A 22,461-nucleotide genomic window follows, 5' to 3' on the forward strand; every position below is an offset into this window, starting at 1 on the left:
TGATTAGTTCTCTCAAGTTCCTGTCAAGTGACTTCCCTGCTGCGAAGGACTGGGACCTGGAACCATGAGCAAAAATAAATTCCTTTTCACACTAAGTTGCTTTTGTCAGGGTGTTCTCTCACAGAAACAGAAAGCAAACTAAGCAAAAAGCTAACCCAGTTGGCTTACACTGAATGAAGATGTCTGAAGCCAGGTGTCTTGAGAGAGGCTGGATTTGAGTGCAGAGGCTGTGCCAAGCATCGGAGCATCACTAACATGAGAACTGGAGGCTACTCTAGCTGCACTGCTTGTCCTTAACCAGGCCACTTCTCTTCCCAATAATGCACAGCTACTTACTTTTCTATTTAGATTAGATTTTTTTTATTACAGCAAAATACACATAACATAAAATTGACCATTTTAATCATGTTTCGATGTACAGTTCAGTGGCATTAAGTACATTCTCATTATTATGCGACCATCAACACCATCCATCTCTAGAGCTATCAGGGTTGTTTTTAGTGAGAAATGAAATCATTTCTGTGAAGGCTCTTAGAAGAACATAATTCACCATAGGAATGCACAATATTGTCATGCCTCTTATTGCCCAATAATTTAGCAGAAGGGGCAAAGGTCACCTTCAAAGGGTTGCTTTGCTTGTAAATGATTGGAGAAGGCCGAATAAACGATCTCTTTTGAAGGATTCAAATTAGTGGAGATGTCCCAGGGACTACCTGTAGCAATTGAAGTCATGGCCAACTTGAACTTTCAACAAATTTGCATCAATCACTTCCTCATTTGAGCATAGACTGAGAAGATATCATTTCCCCGCTGCTGAACATGTGAAATGAGTGGGTCAGGAAAGCTGAAGAAGTCAGGAGAGGGAAAGAGCCCATGAGTCCTAATGAATCGGTCTAAAAATAGTTGAGAGAAAGAACTCTCCCAAGTATGATTTTGAAGTTCTCACAGACGCTGGATGCCTTCTGACTTTATCCCAGTCAGCTCTTCCATCCTGAGTTCTCAGTAAGGTTTGTCTGCCTTGTGGAGTACATTGCACCATGCCCTGCACATTCATTACTAGATAAATACAAAAAGCCAATATATATATATATATATATATATATATATATATATATATATATATATTTGGAAACTTGATTAAAGAGAAGACAAATGTGGAAGGAATATGCTCCCTTTGAGAGGACAAATGAGATGGCTTGGACCTGTGTCTGGGTAGGCTCTGAGAGTTTTATTTTCACCAGTTTCTGTGGAATTAAATTTGGACCAAATTGTCATTTGTGTCTGGTATCTAATTTTTTACCCATCTAGAGAATGAGAGTGAAAAGATGGATATATATTTGTGTTGTTCAGGACTGGGGATAATGGCTCAGCAGGAACACTTTTGTCTATAGCTTCGATCCCCAGAACTACCAAAAGTAAGAACAAAAATAAAAATAATACAATTCACAGGACTCGTACTGTTCTGACTGAGTGCAGGCACCACGTGCCGTGGTAATGAGACTGGTTTACCAATGCACCATGAGAGAGAAACAGGAAAACGTAAAGTTAGTGATGGCAAGGGACAACCGTCGGCATTTATTAACAGCTTACTGTGTACACAGCCTCTTATGAAAGATGTCAATTAACTTCTCTCTTGTCAAGTTCACTAATGCTTAAACTGGCTATGCAAATTGTCCTAGGTCATATGGCTAAGGAAGGCAAAAGTTGAAATAGGACTTCCGGAAGTCCTTTCTCAGTCCTCTGCCCAAAGGCCAGTCCCCATCCTCAGTAGAAATAGCAAATTTGACCCACTTACCCTGAAAATTGTCATAGAATGAAACAAAAAGTGTTTTTCTGTTTGTCTTTTTTTCCTTTACACTATAGTTTCTTTCCTATATCTTTCTACCTTGAAGTGGATTATAGAGAAATCATATTTTAATTTATTACAGATGTCAAAAAGAATTAAAAAATTATAAGCAATTAAATGCCAATGTTTTGGTTCTAGAAGAGGCTCCTCCCACCCAAGTGGAGTTCCTAATGGATCCTTTTCTCAGGCATTCACCTTTGCCTCTGAATTCAGCAAGTGTGGCTTTCTATGTGGCCTCATTGAGGTTGTTCTTTGCCAGTGATATGACCTTTCGCATGACGATGTCTTGCAGAATAGATGAGCAATCTCCACCTGGGGGAAGTAAGCTGACAGAAATGGAGGTTTGGTAAAATGAGGGACCACGTGCAAGGAGGCGAGAAAGAAGTGCTGGACATTTGCATTGCGTGTCCTTGGAATTAGGTGGAGGAAGTCTGGTTGAAAGGTATGAGATGAGGATCTGTGAATGGACTCTCTGTGTTTCTTACAGGGTAATAAAAAAAAATTTAGAGCCTTAAAAACTTGGTTTGAAAATTGTGGTGTGTGCGCACACACACACAGATATGTGCATACACACACAGAAAACTGTTTTGTGTAGGCTTAACAAGGGATCTGTTTCCTCAAGGGGCCACATTGTACCACAGAACATAACTTCAAGAGCGGCCCTATGTAAGGTAAGTATGAGAGCTTAAGCCTGGAAATGTCAGCAGAGAGGGCCTCCCTTGCCATGAAGGATGTCTGAGTTTTGTGCTGGCTCTTGTCATTTGTTAGGAGGCTGTCACTCCTAGGCTAAGGTCCCTGTCAGCAAGCCTCCTCCATTTGTTTCGCTGGAGCTTGCTCTTGACAACAGAAGTGGTAGGTGACAGCGCAGGGCTGGGAAAACTCAAATCTATCATCGCTGTTAGAAAATATTTCAGAGAACATGCCATACTAATGATGGGTAGAAGGCATCCTCTTCTTGAAGAGAGGCCCTCGCTGCATCAAGATTTAATGGAATACCTGTACCTTTACCTGGATCAATATGAGACCTGGCAATTGAACAGCCTCTCTGTATCTTTTGTAAAAATTGCGTTGAAGGTGCTTTTCTACTCCGTCATTCAGAGTCCTTTTTATAAATCCTAGCGATTGCAGCTCCACACTCTCTTGCAGTAAATTTCTGCTTAAGTTTGGTTCCAAGCACAATACTGTCTTCGCTGGTGAATTTGTATGCTTTCTGTTTTTAGAGAGCAAGTGGCATAAGTCAGTGTCCTTCCCATTTGCCTTAGCTAGCACAAACTCAGTGGCAAATGCATTACCAATGTGTTATCTGTTTAGCTCAGGTACCATGAGTGTCACCTCCTTCTCTTCCCTCCAGATGATGTAATTTGTCTTATCCTTAAAAGACTAGTTTTAGGGGGCTGGAGAGATGGCTTAGTGGTTAAGAGCATTGCCTGCTCTTCCAAAGGTCCTGAGTTCAATTCCCAGCAACCACATGGTGGCTCACAACCATCTGTAATGAGGTCTGGTGCCCTCTTCTGGCCTGCAGGCATATACAGACACAATATATTGTATACGTAATAAATAAATAAAATATATTAAAAAAAAAAAAGACTAGTTTTACCATATCGGGACACTGTCTTGCAGTAGGCAGGCAAAAGGGAAATAGAGATGATTGGTTTTTTGCTTGTTTGTTTTTGTGTGTTTACTTATATACTAATCTGTTCTTATTTGTATCTGCTGTAAGAAAGCAATCAATCCCTATCAATAATCTTATTGATGCCTGAGAATAATAATTACAGACAATGACCTCAGTTCTATTCTAATCTTCTTTTCTTTTTTGAGCAAAAGCTGGGCAAATTACCGAATTTCTTTGAATTTTATTTCTATTAAAGAGAAAAATACCTAACTCAGATCGTTTAGAGTGTTAAATGGTGTTAGTCTTGTAAAAGAATTTTAACACTACTGTGACACGTTGTATTATAAATAATAAGGTAACTGGGTTTCTGAGCAATCACAATACATTTTAGAATTTCTGGATACATTTATTAATTTCACTAGCAAACTTTCTTCCCATAAAGTACATCCTTGGAGTAAATCTTATGTTTTTCAAAATAATGTTTGTTTTATATTCTATACAATGTATTTTGATCATATTCATCTCTCACTCCCAACTGTTCCCAGACCCCCCCCACACACACAAACATACTTTACAACAACCTACCCATCTTTTCTCCATGTGTCTCTATCTCTGTTTCTTTCTCTGAATCCCCTGTGACTTTTTGTGGGTACTCTAAGAGCTGACGGCTGAGAAATTACATAGTGGCTGCCTTGGTAGAGGAAGGGCTATCTGCTTCGCAGTACTCCCTGGTCAAATGCCCTTAGAAGTCTTGAAGAACAACTATCAATAAGAAACTGGGCTTCCCAGGGGCTCTGGACATACTGGGCAACCAACCATAGTAATAGGGAACACAAAGCTACAGACAGATCTCCTTGTGGGCTTGTAGAAGAAGCACCAGGAGATTTTTCTGCAGCCACAAATGTGTCTCCAAGGGTACATATGACTGCACGGGACCATTTATCTTGGCTGCCCGTCCATGCTGCTCAGCAGGGTCACCAAGTGCACGCCAGGTTTTCGCAGAAAGCTATCCATTGAGGAACTGTTGACTTTCGCCACACCGCTGACCTTTCTTTCCCCTCCTCTTCACCAGACTTCTTCTACTGAGTCATGCAGGTGGGTAAGTCTTCCCCCCACTACAACCACATGCTGGGGAAATTGGCTGGCTCTGCTAAGTGTGATTGAGCCGTTTGTTTTTAAGCTGCACGTAAGCATTGGACGAGATTTATAGCACTTTCCTTCTTGCCGAATCGACCCACTGGGAGCCATTAAAGTTTTATTGCTCTCTGCAGTTGCCTGGCCAGAGTGGAATTGAGGGGGCCTGAAGTTAGAAAAGCTTTTTCCCCCCATTGGTTTATTCACCGGAAGGAAATTTTGGGTGTGTGTGTGCCTTTTGTTCAGTCTCCTCATTTTGGTCCCAGCCTTGTGCCAAACTGCTCTGAGCTCCTGAGTTGACTCCCTCTGTAACTATGCGCTAAGGCTTTCAACTCAGTTGGGTCTTCTCTGAGGCCCCACTGCTCCAATGGAGTCAAACACGGATCAACTAGAGGCATGGTTCTCTCCTTGTGGTCCCCTCATCAGGTTGGCTGAATCCAAGCCTTTTTCCATGTCAGTGGTCTCTGCCTCACTTTGGAGGCCCACTTTCCTGCAGATTTTCATCTATCTATCAGGTTGGGTCAATGGACAAATGTTCTTGCTTTAAATCCTAAGACATGAGAATCCTATCAGGTAAAATGTGAATCGAGCTCAGTATGGAAGGTAAAATGAAGAGTAGTACCTTATAGCAGAGTCCAGGTGAAGGATGCCTGGGCCTTGGGAGCATTTATTTGGCCTTTTGGGATCAAAGCTCAGCAAAAGTTTCTCCAACTTTGTAAGACCCTGCATATGTTAGTAAGTTGTGGTAATCATAGCAACAATCACTACCATTAAAATATGTTTCATTCAGGGGCTGCACTAACCACTTAGATAATTCTCTTTTTCATTCCGAGAGAAACCTCAGAAGATAGATAGAAGTAAATCAGAACTCTGAGAAGATATGAGTAGCCAGGCTATCTGCAAGAAGCCTATTAGGCCTTAGAAGACACACAGAGGTCCCTGTCCAGTCATGTGTTCTCTCTGCCACATGTCAGCTATGAGAAGGTCTGCATGGCCATGTCTCTCTCAGAGTAAATTCAAGCTATTCTTAAGTTTTATACACAGAAACTGAGTTTCAGGTAAGATTTTTATTATCCAGGGGTAAAGATTTGAACATCATTCTTTTTTAACATAATTTCTTTATTGATTCTTTAGGAACTTCATATCATGTACTCTAATTCTGCTCATCTCCCAGTCCCTCCATATCCTCTCCTCAACCCTGCAGCACCCCCTAACAGAAAATTTAAAAAATCAAATGAAAACAAAATAAACAAAAGTAGAACAAAACAACAACAACAAAACCTCTTTGCTCCTGCATCTTTTCAGCCTCTCCAACCCCTCTTCATTCATCCTGGTAGCACTGGAGGCCACAGGGGGTCACACAGTGCACCCTTTTGTCCAAACATTGCAAGTGAGTCATTGGTCTGGTTCAAGGCCTTTGGTTTCCGGTACATTTGGCATCCTTCTTATGAACGATCAGTCACAGAAGAGCTGAGAGGGCTTACATGGTCAGCTCTTACCCGTGATATTCTCCAGGTCACTAAATAAGAGAGCAGAGTTGGAGCTGTGCAATAAGATCAAAGAACTAGGTAGGGTTCCGTTCTTTTTTCTGGTAACCCATAAGTAAAAAACTTAGCCTTCTATCTGCCTCTGCTTCTTTATCTGTTATATGAAGATGATTTTTAAAACAAGTTGCTTTACCTGTACCAAGGCCTCTACAGCACTGTCTTCTCAGCCTAGAATGTAATACATGCTCAATAATATGTAACTTTTACTACCTCCTGTATTAATCAGGGCAATTCACAAGTATTCCATGTTGAGCCTCACAGTTTGGGGAACAGGTGGGAAGTCTGTGATAACTTAACTAAGATGGTGTTATCAGGCAGGGAAAAAGCCAGGCACATACTCTGAAGCATTACAGTCCACTGAAATGACCCAAGGCAGAGTAGAGACCAACAAATGCCTCGTTCTCTTCCTGCTAGAAGCTGCTACTTTCTGCTGCCTGTAGACCAATCATGTAGAACCTTCTGCACTGAAACCAGGAATCCTATGGAGCAAATCCCTTCTGGGTTTGATTACAATATCCTTGAGAGAGGCACTGCCTTTATCATCTGTCTGCCACCTTGTTCCTATACGGTAATCACCCAAATTCTGTGGGGCCTCTCCTGTATGTATCTTTCACCTGCCACGCCCAACAGGGAGGAGCTAGAGTGAATGTCTCTCCCTTCTGCAAATGTTTTGGACATTCACAATTCCCTTGTGTCCTTAGAAAGGCAAAATAAAACAGGAGGAACTTAATGTGACAGTCCATGTGTGTGACTGTGTGTCAAACAAACTCCTCTTCTGTCAGTCTTCATTACAATAGAACAATTATAGCTGTAAGCATGATTAAGGTGATTATAGTCATAATTATATTGGGTATTTGCTAGGGGTTAGCCATGGTCCCAGGCAGGGGATAGATGTATGTAAGAGAATATTCACTTCAGAGCGTCCCCTAAAACTCAAGACTAGAAACAGGGACAGATGTCCCTATGTAGTTTGTCCCAGTTGTACCCCTCCCATTCACACCAGTGCTACCACCTTCAAGTGTGACAGAGCTGATTGTTGCCTAGGTCCCTTTGCACATGGGGTATCTCTCTGAGGAAAGGCTCTCAGCTGCCATCTCCATGGGAGATTTGTGACTCTGTAAAGTTGCTACCTGAGATGGATACACCCTTAAAGAACTACACAATCCCCGACCCCATCTTCCATTTTATTTGCAGTGTTTATGACTACACATGATCCTGTGAGATGCTGGGGAGATCGGACCTCTTCCTTAGGAGCTTGGGCCATGTGGATGGGGGTTTTGTCTAGTTTGTTCACCCCATGAGAACATGGGGTGAAAGAGTTAATCAACTAGCACATGACTTACTTGGGTGGATTAGCTTCTGAAGCTCAAATGTCTGGTGAGTTTGTTCTGAACCTTCTAGAAAATCAGGGTCCATACCTGTTCCTGAGAGACCAGGGAGGCGTCCATCCCTTCCGTGCCCGACGAGACTGGCTAGACAGGGGTGGGACAGGCAGGCAAGAGGCCCATGACTTAGATTTGTAAAGAAAAGTCGGATCAGAGGATTCATAGCCTTTCTCTATTCCCATATCAGTCTTAGAGCCTCTTCGTGAAATGGACCAAGTTTGGACCCTTCAATGTCGTGCATGTGGCATCCAGTCTTTATGCCAAGACCAGACCATTGACTGGTTGTATGGTAGTTCTTTCATTCCACAGACAGAGTCACTCTAAGACCTGAGCTTAGATAAACTTTTAAATTTCAGACAGGTACTTTTCCTTCCTAAGAATTATCTCAGAAGTCCCAGCCATGTGTTTGCAAACATTTGCATGCAGTATAACAGAAAGAGCACACAGAGAACCAGACGGTCTGAACTGAGGCTGGCTACCTCCGGGGGTAGTTTACAAACAGACCCTTCCTCTCCCAAACCTGTGATGCTCCCCCGGGGAAGCTCCCTGGGACACTAGCAGTCAGATCACTTTGCTCTGTCCTGCTACTATGATGCTCCCCTGGGCAGTGCTTCCCAGGGTCTTCTTGGTCCCAAGTGCCCAACCAGGGGCAAGCGAGCACAGTCAGCCTGGAAAGTGATCTTAGAGAAAAGCAAAGAAATCTGGCAGCAAGTCATTGTTTAAGCCAGAGTTGTCTCCTCTGTCTTCAAGCCCGTGAATGACACAAGTTCGTGCGACTGGGGAAAGTGCGCGGCAGCTTGAGCCACCATTTTAAACCTTAAGTTTGTTTTAGATCCATGTGCCTGGAGGAGTCTGTCTTTGCTCTTTGAGTGCAGAGGCCCATGGAATAAAGGGTAACTGAGAGGACCCTAGAGAGAGATGGAGAAGGAGCGGTTCTACGGATCTGGGTGCTGGCCAGTATGTTTTCTAATTTAATTACTTATCTCTCCCTCAAATTGTATATGGTACACTGGGCTATTAAATGCAGCATAAGCAAACGGCTCTCGAAAAAGGAAGTAGATTTATTTGTTTTAGTTACCACTTCAACAAAAGTCTATTTCTTCTGCTAATTAAGACCCCATTCGCTAATTTAAATGCTATGCTAATTAAAGTATAATTCTGAGAATGTAAAAAGGACTTAAAAAAGAAAGAATAAAAAAAAAAGAAAACGGGCTTGGCCTTTAGGAATTACATTAAATTTATTGCATCGTAACAATGGTAAGCTGAGTAATTATTTCATTTGCCGCCCATGCTGGATCCCGGCTGCTTATTCACATCCATTCTCACCCTCAGCTCATTAACACACACTTCCCCTCTCGCTCATTAATGGGAGTTTTCTAGTGATGGCTTAGGATGAGTTGTGCGTTAGACCCTTGAAGCAATGTTTAGAATTTCTTCAGCTGGGCCACACAGTGTGTTTCGAGCTGCGGCGTGACTTGATGTTCACTGAGAGACTAGGGATGAGAAAGGAACAAACACTGGAGTTTCACTTTGTGACTGCATTAGCTTCTCTGTTCTCTCTGGGAGCCATGGTGCTTTACAGAAGGAAGCATTAATATCAGAGAGAGAGAAAGGGAGAGGGAGACAGAAAGAGAGAGAGAGAGAGAGAGAGAGAGAGAGAGAGAGAGAGAGAGAGAGAGAGAGAGAGAGAATTTGTTTCTTTGGCTTAGTTTCGGCTTACTCATGACTGGTGTTTTGAAAACCTGACCTTAGCTCAGAGATAAGAGCAAGAGATAATGGGACTCTAGGAACCATCATGGGCCTTATGACCAGGGTCTCCTCAACTGTCATAGAAACTTTTCAAAAGTTACAAGCATCCCTATTTGTGTGAGAGAAAAGATAGGCCGGGACAGGAGCAAAGCAGGCCACCCTCAACTGCCTCCCCAGTGGTGAAGCTGAAGCACCAGAGAGAACAGAACCCGGATCTCCCCTTCCTTTGGAACATGTGGGTGGACCTGGAAGCCATCTCTCAAAAAGTCATAACTGTATTTTAATCTGCCTCCCAGCTCTGAGCTCAGCCTTCTGGCTATGGGCTGCCTGGGAAAGACAGAGCCAGCCAGAGCCCTTCCTTTTGGGGTCAACAACAAGAACTAGAGTAGGAAGTGAGGAAGAAAATAAAGCTCTTGAGAGAGTCAATTTCCATCTCAATTTGATTTCCTCTGCCAGAAAGGAGAGTTGGGTGGGGCAGATTGACTTCCAGTTCTCATCTGATGGGTTGGCCCCTGCTTTCTGTTAGTGACTTCCTTGCCAACAGCTGAGTAAGATGTCAGTGCTGTCAACCCAAAGCCAGGATGTAGGCTTACCCCCGAGAGAGGATGCTCTGCACGGGCCATGGCTCAGAGAGGAGGGAAAGGGGAGGCAGGCAAGAGGCAGGGAGGGAGGATATGAGGCAAAGAAATTAGCAGTTGGCTCTCATGGCAGAGTTACCTTTGCAGATATATTAATCTGCAGAAATATGAGAAGAATTATGTCAAAAGCCTCTCTAGAAATTGGATAGGATGTTGTTAATTCCCTGGCAGCTAATGCAACCTGCCATTCCATTGGCAGGCCATAAGTATATTTGCCTACCTTTGAACCTTTGAAGATGCTGAAGAGAGGCCAAATTGAGGGTAGGGAGGATGACGGCTTTCAACAAAGAAACACCAGCAAGGGAAGGGGAATGAGGATGACATCATCTTTGGACATTGCCTGCAGGTCCTTTCTGTGATAGGTGGGAAGAGTGGTCACTTTGCCCTAATGCTCTCTATACCTTTCCCTTACTACAGCGCAGACATTTGCCCAAGGCATACAGAATGGCTACAGACTCTGAAACGAAACTAGGACAGTCTCAAGTGGCAGATTGTATATTCCTGCCTATTTACAGCTAACACTCAGCAGATGATTCGAACTCAATTAAGATTTGGATGCTTCCTTCTAAGAATTGGAAATACTGTTGCTCCCTACGAAATACCAGGGGACGCGTCTGAAGACACGCTTGGACTGATCTCGGGACAGAGCTCCTGAGTACATTTTGTGAGCAAATATTTGTCCAACATCTCCGAAGGTGCTGACCTGTGTGCTTGACACCGAGAAGTATGTGGTGGTCTGGGAAACATGATCCATGCCCTCTAACAGTTGAGGGTGGAGAGGGAGTTCATATCTCCTGGGGGAGAGAGCAAATTTCAGGTGGCAGGACTCCTTTCCTATGGCTCCAATAGCAGCTGTGACCTTGAGTGAATTAACCAAGCTTCTACAATCGGGAGAATCATAGGAGCAGAACCATTGCGGCGAGGCATTTGAGTGAGGGTGGGGCAAGATAATGGGAATGATGGATGGATGAATCCCTCTGGGCATAGGGACTGGTGATGGCATACACAAGTGCCTTCAGCTTGAAACAAAAGTCCTGTTTCCCACTCTCGTATGCAGCTAGGGAAATGAGTGCCGACAGCTCTGGAGCATCACTTGGCGTGTGGGCAGATACTGATGTTCACAACAAAGACGAGGTACCTTGGGGGAAGGCTGGGGAATGACCAAGGGGAGAAGTGTTACTTTATCTTGGAGGAGGTGCACAAAGGCTTCTTGATGCCTGCAGGGTTACTCTGGGATGTGGCTTCTGTTGCTCAAGCCAATGAGGTCACCGAGAAGTATTGGGGGTCAAAAAAGTGACCTGGAGCAGGATTCCAGTAACAATCTTGAAAAAACCCTTTCATAAGAAATAAAATAAATCTAGCAGGATGCCCTCCCCTTCCCCTTCCTTCTTCCCTCTGAGGCCTCCCCTTTGTCAGGCTGGGTGGAACAGGGTGACAGGACATCGATTGGTAGGAGATAGATGGAAGGAAAAGCCCTCATGCCCACTGAATCAATGCCCCCTAAAAGACTGCAGTGAACAGGATTAAAGGTTGAAAGACATTTATTGAGGGGCAACTCTGAGTGTATGTTTTATTAGTCAGGCCCGGTACTGGGTTTATAGAAATGCCCAGGCTGGATGTAGCCAAAAGCAATAAATCAGGGCTTTCTTCTTTGGTTGGCTGTCTGTTCAGTGATGTGGGGTATGACCCCAGGCCAGAGGATGGAAGGAAGGGTTGTCTTCAGGCCACCTGGGGAGGGCCAGAGTCTAGAGGAAGGATAAAACCCCTCCTAGTGCCTCCTCCAGTCATTCACAAGCAAGATCAATGTTTGTTTCTCTCGTTGGGAGATAGCTCTGGGCTCTGTCAGAATTAGAATGTCCTCGACTCTCCCGCCAAAATCATTTGTCTAGCCTTTTGACTGACTGACTCAGAAGCTATTACATCTACGGCATCCACACAGCTGGCCATTAATTGGAGGCCAGAGCTTGATTAATGAGCATTCTGCTAATGCCGGGCCAGGGAGCAGATTATGTATAAAAGACCAAAACAGAAAGCCAAGTCAGAAGCAATAATACCACCTTCCATCCCACCAACCTCCCAAAATAAGTTGGTAGCCAGAGGCAAGAGGAGAAAGGCGTCCTGATGAGACGCACACCAGCCTCTCACTTGACTTTCTTCCAGTCGTTCCCAGTGTCGCGGGGTTGTGATGTCTATGTACCTCCAGGGAACAGCTGTAAAAAGGAACCCCAAAAGGAGTGGCTCCAGAGGGTGATGATCACTCTGGTTTGTAGGTGTCACATTCTCAGACTTGTGTCTGTCTTAAAACTCAGAAACACAAACAGGTGATAAACATGCCATTGTGAACTTACTCCCGTAAAACGTTCATACCCAAGCAATGGATTTAGTAAGGAAGTTCAAAACCTGCTATTCACTCCCTGCAAGTTCTGGCTCTTGGAGCCAGTGAAACACTGTTCTTTCCTTCCTTCTCTGCCAGTTGTGAGTTTCTCTCCCTCTCCTTCCTCTTCCCCTCCTCTACCTTGAACTCCAGCCCCCCTGGAGTTCTTTCTTCTGTACTCTTCTCAGCATGCTCCACAATTGCAAAGGAATAAGTGTACCCCTTTCATGACGTCAGTTATCAGGGATATCTCCTTAAGATTTCAGTGCCAGCACAGCACAGTCTTTCCCTAAGCTCCTGGGTCTTTGTCATAGCCATGCCAACCTACAGCATCAAATGTTGCTCCATGTGCACCATGGTTGTTGTCTTGGTTACTAGCTCACATGAATTTGATTGGCCCAGTAATACAAAGCATCCTTCAGCCTGGGTTCATACTGCTCCAGTTCATATGATTTCTAAGACATCTCTATCTTCTAAATGGCTTCTTTGGCCACTTATTAAAATCTAGGGCCTACCTATCATTCTGTTAGAGTTTTCCCCAGCATTTACCACTGTATCCAACTGCCTGCACTGTCATTTATAAATATAACGGATCTCTGGTCCAAGATGGCTAGGCTTCCCCACTGAGACTCCCATACATTGTAGTGATGACTCATTTTACTCTGGATGTAGCTGATCCCTCATCCTCATTCCCCACTCTGGGGCTAAAGAAGGTGACAAACCCACACTTCCCATGGTATAGTCTCAGCATGAGGTGGCAGTTCTCTGTCCTGGAAATATTCTCTTCCTTTTTTAGGTTATTCAGAAATTTACATAACAATATTGTAAGACCATCTACATCATCATGAATGACAAGAAACAGGAAAAGAGACTCCGTATGTCAGCTAGCAAAGATCACAATCAAAAATGAAACTGGCAGGCTGGGAATGGATGTAACAATATTGACTTGAACTGTGAAAATTGTATTCCTGATTTCAGGTGAAAACAACATGTAGAAAGATACAGAAGAGGACAGGTATGGTTTAGTTAAGGAATCAATTAAAAAAAAATTTCTACTAACACAATTTAAGGTAGCACAAAATGTAGTTACCACAAAAGCAGCCAAAACCTCAGGCAATATTGGCATAACCTAAACATGGTATGATGTGTCTTCATTTATTCAATCAGGTATATTACATTGGAGTATAATATTACACTGAGAAGCTAAAAAGGATAAAAAGACATGTTCAGAGGATATCATATTGGAAAATTAAAGAAAGAAACCTAACAGATGTGAATTACTAGAGGAATTATATCCTTCAATATTTTTTCTAAAACTGGCATTATATGAATGCCTCCCCTTCTATTTCTATCAAAGACTCTTTAAACATTCTTATTTTTTCTTTTGGTTCTAAATAAAATGACACCTTTTGGGACCCTTTTCAAGATATTTCATCCAAATTTACCACATCCCCACCCCTTAAGTAAGATTTAAGCAAACTATCAAATTTAATACAAGTATAGTTCTTGAGTAGGTGAGCTGCTGAATGCAATTTTTCTTAAATGCTATTCAAAACATAGAGGACTTGGTTGTCATCTGGCCATAACTTGAGCATTCATGGATATCAAGAATTTTTTTCAATGTAATAAACTCTAGGAAGATGAAGAAAAAACATTTTGACAGAAAATAATTGAAGGAGTGGGAGATATTTAATTTGGAAATGAATATGCTTTTGGTAGACAGCATCTGAAGCATTGAAAGAAAACTTGGGTAGGTGGGAAGGAATCTAGCATCAGCTCAGTGATGCTGAGGGTCACAAGGAGGCAGCTCTTCATGAGCTATAGAATTTTAGGCATTTAGCAACTAGAAAAGCCTAGTAATGTTGAAGGGCTGAATCAAAATGCTTACCATGCAAGTGGGAGATGCTTACAGGCGCTCACACAGTGCCTCACTGGTGTCCGGGGGCCGTTTTCCTTGGACCACTTGGGAAGCTAGGTACTTTCAGTGGAGAGAATTTAACTTAGGGAATGAGTTTTATGAGTAGTCAGAGATTACCGAAGAGAGTTTTAGAGCCTCCCCAGAGGGAATGGGTACCACTCTCAGAGACAGAGGACCAAGGCAGGTGGAGTTCCTCAGACTCAGGAGCTCCGTGGATGGGCCCTGCATACTTATTGCTTGTTTGTATGAAAATCGGGTTCTCTAAAGGTTATGGATGCTTAGAAATGAGCTAGACGCTGAAGACTAGATCTGTGCCACCGTTAAGACTGCAAAGCCAGTGACATCATTGCCCATTTTGGTATCTTTAGCTGTTGCACTTTAAAGAAAGCCAACTGGAGGAATATCTGGAAAACATAGTTCTTGACACTCCAGCCTCAGAGCGTCAGAGCTGGACAAGAGGTGTACATCAGGAGCAGGTGTCAGCCACTGGCACAGAAGGCCCTCTGTTCTTCACGATGGACACACACACACACACACACACACACACACACACACACTCAGGTTCCCAAACCAAGAGCAGCTTCTTTAATCCCCCTCTGTTATCCACATGCCAGGCCCTTTGCTTCCACTTGGTGACATTCCCTCCCTGGAGGTAGAACCTCGAGTAGTCTGTCCATTTTCTGGTTTATTCTAACTATCATTCTTGGGCTTGGAAACATCAGATGGTGTGGTCCATGTTTTCTATTTCCTGATTCCTTTCCTTCCTCTCTCTCTCTCTCTCTCTCTCTCTCTCTCTCTCTCTCTCTCTCTCTCTCTCTCTCTCTGCCTGTGTGTGTGTGTTGTATATTGTATGTATACATGTTCCTGCGTGTACATGTGTATTCATATTGAGACAATAAAAGATGACAATCATAGGTGTCTTCTTCAGTTGGACCCACCTTACTTTTAAGGCAGGGTCTCTTCACTGAATCTGGAGCTCACCACTACAATTTGGCAAGACTGGTTAGAGTCTTCTGTCTCTGCTGTCCCACTGCAAGGATTACAGGTGTACGTCATGGCATCTAGCTTTTTATGTAGGTTCTAGGGATCAAATCTCGTGTTTCATGCTTGTCTGGCAAGTACTTTACCAAGTGAACCATTTCTCTAACCCCTCGCTTTGTCCTCTTGATGATCCTTTATTTCTCTTTACATAGAAAACACCTGTGATAGCTACAGTCAGTTCCCCACTTTCATGCTTGTCAGATTTTGAAACATTAATGTTTTCAATATGAAGAGCTTGCTGTTGTCATGGCTGTTTTGTGCTATCTCATTTTGTTGCACTGGTTTTCTCTGTACTCTGCGTAGCTATGGAATCAGTTTGCATTCCCTGATTTCTCAGTTACTCCCTTTATGAAACTATTCATATTTACTGAAGAAATTTTAGGAAAGGCAACTAAACAAACAAAAAAAAACCAAAATAACACAATCTTTACTACAAGTGAGTGTTCCTAGTGTGGTCATTCTCCTATTTCATAAACCATGATATGTATTTATGAGTTATTATGTGTATAATGGAACTGTATACTTATATCATTCAGTAAGATGATTCTAAGGAGTTTTATTGACCATTGGCACCATTCCTATCCAAAATCATTATAATGACCATGCACAGAACTGTAGCTTGTGGTTTATTCAGCGTTGAGTTGATTAGTGTTTTACTCCCAGACATTTGGTTACTTAGAGTTTTTTTCTGTCATTAGTATGTGTGTTTTAATTATTATGATATATTAAATTCATTGTCTTCTTTCTAGTTAACACATTTAAACATTTTAATTGCCAAAATATCTAAGGATGTCTCTTTTGTAAAATGCAAAGTTAATTCATTGGTTTTTCACTAAATCTGCTCTCCCCAAACCCAAGGCTTTTATCTTTTGATCCTGCATGATATGCAATAATAACTTTGGGCATTCTCTTTTCTCTTGCTTCCTTAGTGAACCCTCTTTTCTGGGGCAAAGTTTAAGTACATTTACCTGGTAGTATAGTCTCTGCACCCTCGCCCCATTCTTTGAATTAAACAATCTTTTTTTAAACTTACATGTCTGGAAATTCAGAACAATAGGGGAACTTTTGTCATGAGATTACTGAGAAACTCTCCAAATAATTTTAATCTTGTGCAACAAATATTTATTCAGTGACTTCTGTGTGCTCAGTGCCATTTGCTGTGAGAACAGGCATGGGTCTGTCCTCAGAAGCCTGACAGCTTGATTAGGCGGAAAACTAGGCAAGCGATCATAGAAATTACTAATGAGTTTAATAAATTCCAAAGCCCCAGGAAGAGCTGAAGATAGAGAAGTGTATGTATGAAGGGAAGATGGAGCCCAGGAGGCAGGGAGAAGACCCCAGCTGTACCCCTGCTAGCCAGGACACACAGTATAGTCATGTCAGAGCATGACCCAGACACTGGGCACCGTCCTGTGGACATGGAGTTTGAAAGGGCAATGCTCACATGTCACTAGAAATAACTCTAGAGTCATTTTCTTCTTGAGAGCTGAGAAATAAGGTCTAAGTAATAATGACTCATGCCAGAGGACAGGGCGCAGGAAGTCTTCCCTTTCACCCATGAGCCGTATCTGTGGCACACCACCATCAAGGCACAGTGGGAAAAGCAGCTTGAATCAGGCCAGCCAGACCCTGAGCATCTTATAGATGAGGGTTTGCAGAAAGATACCGTGATGTTTGTGGCAATCACGGATATGCATGAGAGAAGTAAGGAAGCTGAGCATGTGTCCTAACACACGTAGTTATATGAAGAGAATTCAGAGGACTTTGAGAGATCACGAAGGCTGAATGGAATTGGAATTGTAGAAATAAAGAAGATGAAAAACATGTATTATGGGTGTAAGAGACATGGATCCAGACAGTGCATTGCATGCCAATCATAGCATTAAATCCTTCTGAGAATATTTGAATTCCCTACTAACTGTTGCCAGATTATAGTCATTTTACCATTTTACAGATGAGAAAATTAAGCCTTAAACATGAAGTGATTTGCTTCAGTGACCTTCCCAGCTGATGATCTAATTTGCATGTGGCACAAGGATTACAGGAAACAAGGAGTAAGGGAAAAAAAGGGTTTAAAAAGAGACTGGGGCCAAATAGGTCTCCGAAACCCTGATAAGAAGTTCATGTGGAGACTTAATTAAAAACTAATGCATTAGGTAATGAGCAGATGAAAAGTTTTGATCAGAGCTGTGCTTTAAGATTCACTCAGCTTCAGGAAGGATCTGGAAAGTCAGGATAACAACCTTGGGACCTGGGAAAAACCTATTTTATAGTAGTTGGTCCATTAGGCAGAACAAGTCTAAGGAAAGGCTTCCAACAGTTCAAAAGAATGTGCTAAGCAATCCACAGGTCTACAATGGTGTTATACAATGTGGTGTAATGGATATGCCAACTACATGTACTTTATCTGGGCACAGTAGGTATCTGAGATTACAGTCACCACAGTCAGAACAGGGTCATCACCATCCCCTCCAGCATATCATCCCTCCAAGGAAGTGTCCTTTCACCTCCCCCTCCCTCTTCTGTGGGCAACCACCAGCTTACTATCTTTCTCTGCAATGTGGATGCTTTCTAGAATCCTTATGCATAGGCTCTTGGGGTATGTACTGTGTCTAGCTGCTTTCACTGGGCTTAATTACTCTGATACTCATTGCTACCACTGTATTCATTTTTTATTTTTACTTTGTTTATGTGCATGTATGTCTTTTCTGCCTGTCTCTCCTCCCCCAATCCCGCTCTCTCTGTATTTGTGTGTGTGTGTGTGTAGTACCCATGGAGGCCAGAAGAGGGTGTCAGATATTCTGAAGCTGGAGTTACAGAGTGTGTGTGTGTGTGTGTGTGTGTGTGTGTAGTACCCATGGAGGCCAGAAGAGGGTGTCAGATATTCTGAAGCTGGAGTTACAGACAGTTGTGAACCTTCCAGTATGGATGCTAGGAACTGAACTAGCAAAGTCTTCTGGAAGAACAGCAAGTGTTCTTAAATGCTGAAACACCTCTCCAGCCCCCTAATTACTTTTCAATGCATTACCATATTGCTTATAGATATTGGATATTACAAATAAAATTGCTATGCATATGTGTGCTCAGGTCTTCTGTAGACATAAGTTTCATATCCACCAGTTAATAACCTGGAGGCAGAATGACAAAACCATAGGATATGCATCATTTTCACATGTTAATTAAAGAGTGCATAATTTTTCTATTACTGGGATATTAGTAGTAGTTTAAATGTAATTAAATATATTGTGATGTATGCAGGTAATAGAAAAATGTGAAACCTTTTTAATAATGATGAATAAGAACTTACAGTTATGGCACAAAGACAACCACAACATAAGAAAAAGCAGGTTGCAGACTGCTGTAAATACACTCACCAAAAATCTTTGGGGTGTTTACAGACATTCATTTACTTATTTAGTTGTGTAAGGTGTTAGAATATAGTTTTAATTACTATTTAATTTGTTTTCATAATTAGGAAAAGTATTTTATAACTTTCCACCGAGTAATTATAGCTATTCTGAACTCAGAAGATATAAAAGGACCTGGAGAAAGGTTCAGCTAAATAACCATGGGTAACTGAGGCAGCTTTGACAAGGTGGGAACCTATGGAGTGAGATGTCAGCCATAATCATGTTATAATTAATTTTCTATGTGCTTTTAAGATTAACTTTTAAAGCATTCACTTTATAATTTTTCCTTGAGGAGAACATTTTATTTTTTAGTATACAAAAGAAAACAACCAGGAATCCATGTTAATAATAGCTTGATTATTTCCAGTGCAAATGCCTAACTAAAGGAATCACTGATGTATAACCTATGCAGATCTATGCAGATCTATGCAAACAATTATTTAAATTGGAAGAGGAAGGAAGGGTACTTGAGAATGGCAATGTTTGCCAGATTGCTATTATGTCAGGAGGGCTCCTTGGTACAAGGTCACCAAATGAGAAATGAAGGACATTGAGCTTTGAGAGGACTCAGATAGTCTTGGTAGGAGAGTATTGGGAAGCTCAAGGTTAACCTAATTTAATAACAAGCAATATAAAGTACTTGATTGTCTCCCAAACATCTACATGCATTAGCTGCCTTAGGCTTGTGAAATCCAATGAGGACAAGGAGAGAGATTTTATCTTAATATCCATTTCATAAATGAGTTGAATAAGGTTCATAGGAGCTAAATAATCTGACAACAAATATTAGCATAACTCCTTAAAGGTTTGCAAAGAGTACACTTACACATTTTCTCATTTATTTCTCACAACAGTAGGGCAGAGCAAGGAGCAGATAGTTTTTATTCTCCTTATCCATTTTTAAGATCAAGAAATTGCTAATGCACACTTCTTCCCCTACAATTATTGCCTTCTTTACTATGGCAGAAAGCTGAAAAAGTTGATAGCACTCTCTCATTTTCTCTGTCTCTCTCTCTCTGCGTGTGTTTGAATGAAAAGGACGAGATTATTTTCACACACCATGGGCCATGGTGACGCAGAATGTTATTCTCTATGGTTGGGGACTCCCGATCCTTGTGACAGTATCTTATGGCAAAATGAAATCAGGTGTGTAGAGTTAGAAAGCAAAGAGGTACCAACTCGCTCTTGGCTTTGATTCCTTTATATTTTGTTGCTCAAAGTTAACTTCTAAATCATTGCCCCATTAGAAATACTTGATCCTTCAGCAGCACACTAAGGTGAAACCACTGCTTACCTTCTCATTGCTCCTAGAAATTCTTTTGGGAAGCTTTCTTCCACTGACAACTTTGAAGATCAGAGTCATGGCAGTTTTACCTACAAAGAGTAAAATGATTAGCTTAATATAAACTGTTTGGTAATACTACTCTCACTTGTATTTAATCCTAAGTAATTAAAAACAATAGATCCCTATATTTCAACTGATAATCCATTAAGTTATTGTTTAACCAATGATCATGTCCATCCCAAACTAGCCAGGGCCCCTGGTGGGTATTTTGTTTGTTTTCATTCAAAATAAGAAGGCAAGCAAATGCCCTTGGAGTTTACTCAGCCGATTTCATGATTCTTGACTGTACGGAATCTGCTTGGTCTGGAGGTTATGAGATGGGATTTCCTGACCTTCTGCCTAGGAGCAAGAATACCTTTTTTTTGTTTTGTTTTGTTTTGTTTTTTGTTTGTTTGATTGTTTTTTGTATCACCCTTCTTTGGGAAATCTAAAATGACTTATTTCAGAAGTTTGAAATTCATTTAATTGCATAGCTGTACTGATCAACTAGGGAGAAGTCAAATAAGGAATGAGATACCTGGAACAAAGTCTCCTGTCTCTGAGTGTATCCTTTTGCTCTGCCAAGCTGAGTAATGCTGGGAGCAGCAGCGTCATCAGTCTGAGAGTAGAGGTTACGTACACAGTGCATGCCTCATTACTGCTTCTAAATCTGCCCTTTGAGATCTCTTAGCTAAAGACTTGGAATATGAAAGATGATGGGAGGAAAATAACTTGTTTTGATGAAGGTAGGATATTTATAGGCACATGCAGGTAGAAGGAGAAATGTCTACGGAGCAGCTCTGGGTTGTTGTAATGAAGGAAAATCTACAGTCTGTCTTACAGCGTTTAACCTGCTGGGAAACCCTCCAAGGATCCATTCCGTATTGTACAGGCTTGGGGAGGTGGGGTCATGCTTGCCATCAGACAGAGTGGCCAGACAGCATATACTCTATTAATGATAGTAGCTGAATGCCGACCGCAGTGGATGGTCCTAATTTCTCTCTCACCTTCAGTCTTTTAGCTCTTCCTTCCCTTTCCTTTCTGTCATTTTGCTTTCCCCTCCTTCTGCCTCTACCTTTCCTCCCTTCTGATCTCATATGGAACTAGTAGGAACCAGAGGGATTGTAAGTGTTTGGATTTTGCACATTGCTTCCCTACCTCGAGCAACACCACAGAAATTACCTTGACCAGCCCTGGCAGGGCATCCTCCTCCAAGGACTGCCCCAGTGCTTTGCATCCATTCTCACTTAGCCTTTGGGAGGGGCAGAGGAGCAGCATGCTGTTTTCCATCTTTCAAATAGGCAGGGAGACAAACTAACAGAAACAGCCAGGACACATGGTGAGTCAGGGAACAGCAGAAGGTTACACCCAATATCTCCAGTGCTCTCCAGTGATGGGCTGTTCTTCACAGTAGAAGTAGCTAATAGGGTGCTAAGCAGGAAGCGGAGGTTGCTTCCCTGAAAGGAAGTGGAATGCTCTGTGGGTGTTTGTGAAGGCATTGGAAGAACGGCCAGTGGATATAAGCTAGGAGACAATGCCGGGAAATTAACAAGTTTTAACATCCACAAACCTTTGAAAGTAGAAAAAAAAATGGGATCTTTTCCTTCATTGGGCTAATAGTAGGTGATGCCATAAAACAATCCCACACCAGTTCAGAATTATTGGTTATAAAAAGAGTTATTTACATAGGGGGAAAAACTTACAGATCACAGACCTAAACAACAGTCCTCCAAGCACAAACAGGAAACAGAGACTAGCAGCTGAAACAGGAGCTGGAAGCAAGAGAGTGGGTGCACCATTCTGGTTCCCGCTGATTTTTAAGCTATAAGAGACCACACCCAAGTGGGCTGGTATCTTAAAAGCTATTGGCTGAAGGAGCAGAATGTGCTCCCATAGCAAGTAGGAGTTGAACTCGAAATACTCCTAATTGCATCCTCACTGCCTTGTTCCCACCCCATGTAGGCTTCTTTGGAGATGTCTCAGTCATACTTCCAAGGCTTTTAGTGAAGGTAAATGAATAAACAACAATTTTCTTTGAACTTGAACTACTCCTAACTGCCCCCTCACTGCCTGCCCAGCCTCATGGAAGCTTGGTTGGAGATGCTTTACTCATACTTTCAAGGCCTTTAGGGAAGGTGAATGAATGGGCGATCATGTGTTTTCATTGTCTGCCTTCATTTTGCCTTTCAAAAAAGTGTCATCTTCAAAGGCTCAAGGAGAGATCTAGATACTGACTGAGCTGGGGGTTCTTTTACATGATAGAGTGAGTCAGTGGTTTTCTGAATCTGGAAGGGTCATTTCTGTCCTCATTCTCCAGTGATACAGTGATGATAAGCTGGAAATCATTGTGGGGGGCATTGAGAAACATATGTGCTGTCTTTAACTACATAACAACCCCTGTTTTAGGAAGCGACATGTGGTCATGGGCCAGAGGTCATCCAGTGGATATGAGAAGGGGCCTCACTGGGCTCAACCTCTTGGTT

The 22,461-nt window shown here is 42.2% G+C and overlaps 1 protein-coding gene across 2 annotated transcripts in view; it reads left to right on the plus strand.

Moving 5' to 3' along the window:
* Positions 1–22,461, plus strand: part of Opcml (opioid binding protein/cell adhesion molecule like) — a 1,138,727-nt gene that overhangs the window by 140,927 nt on the left and 975,339 nt on the right. The gene's annotated exons all lie outside the window — the stretch shown is intronic.

This window comes from Chionomys nivalis, chromosome 4, assembly GCF_950005125.1.
Source record: "Chionomys nivalis chromosome 4, mChiNiv1.1, whole genome shotgun sequence".
Classification (NCBI taxonomy): domain Eukaryota; kingdom Metazoa; phylum Chordata; class Mammalia; order Rodentia; family Cricetidae; genus Chionomys; species Chionomys nivalis.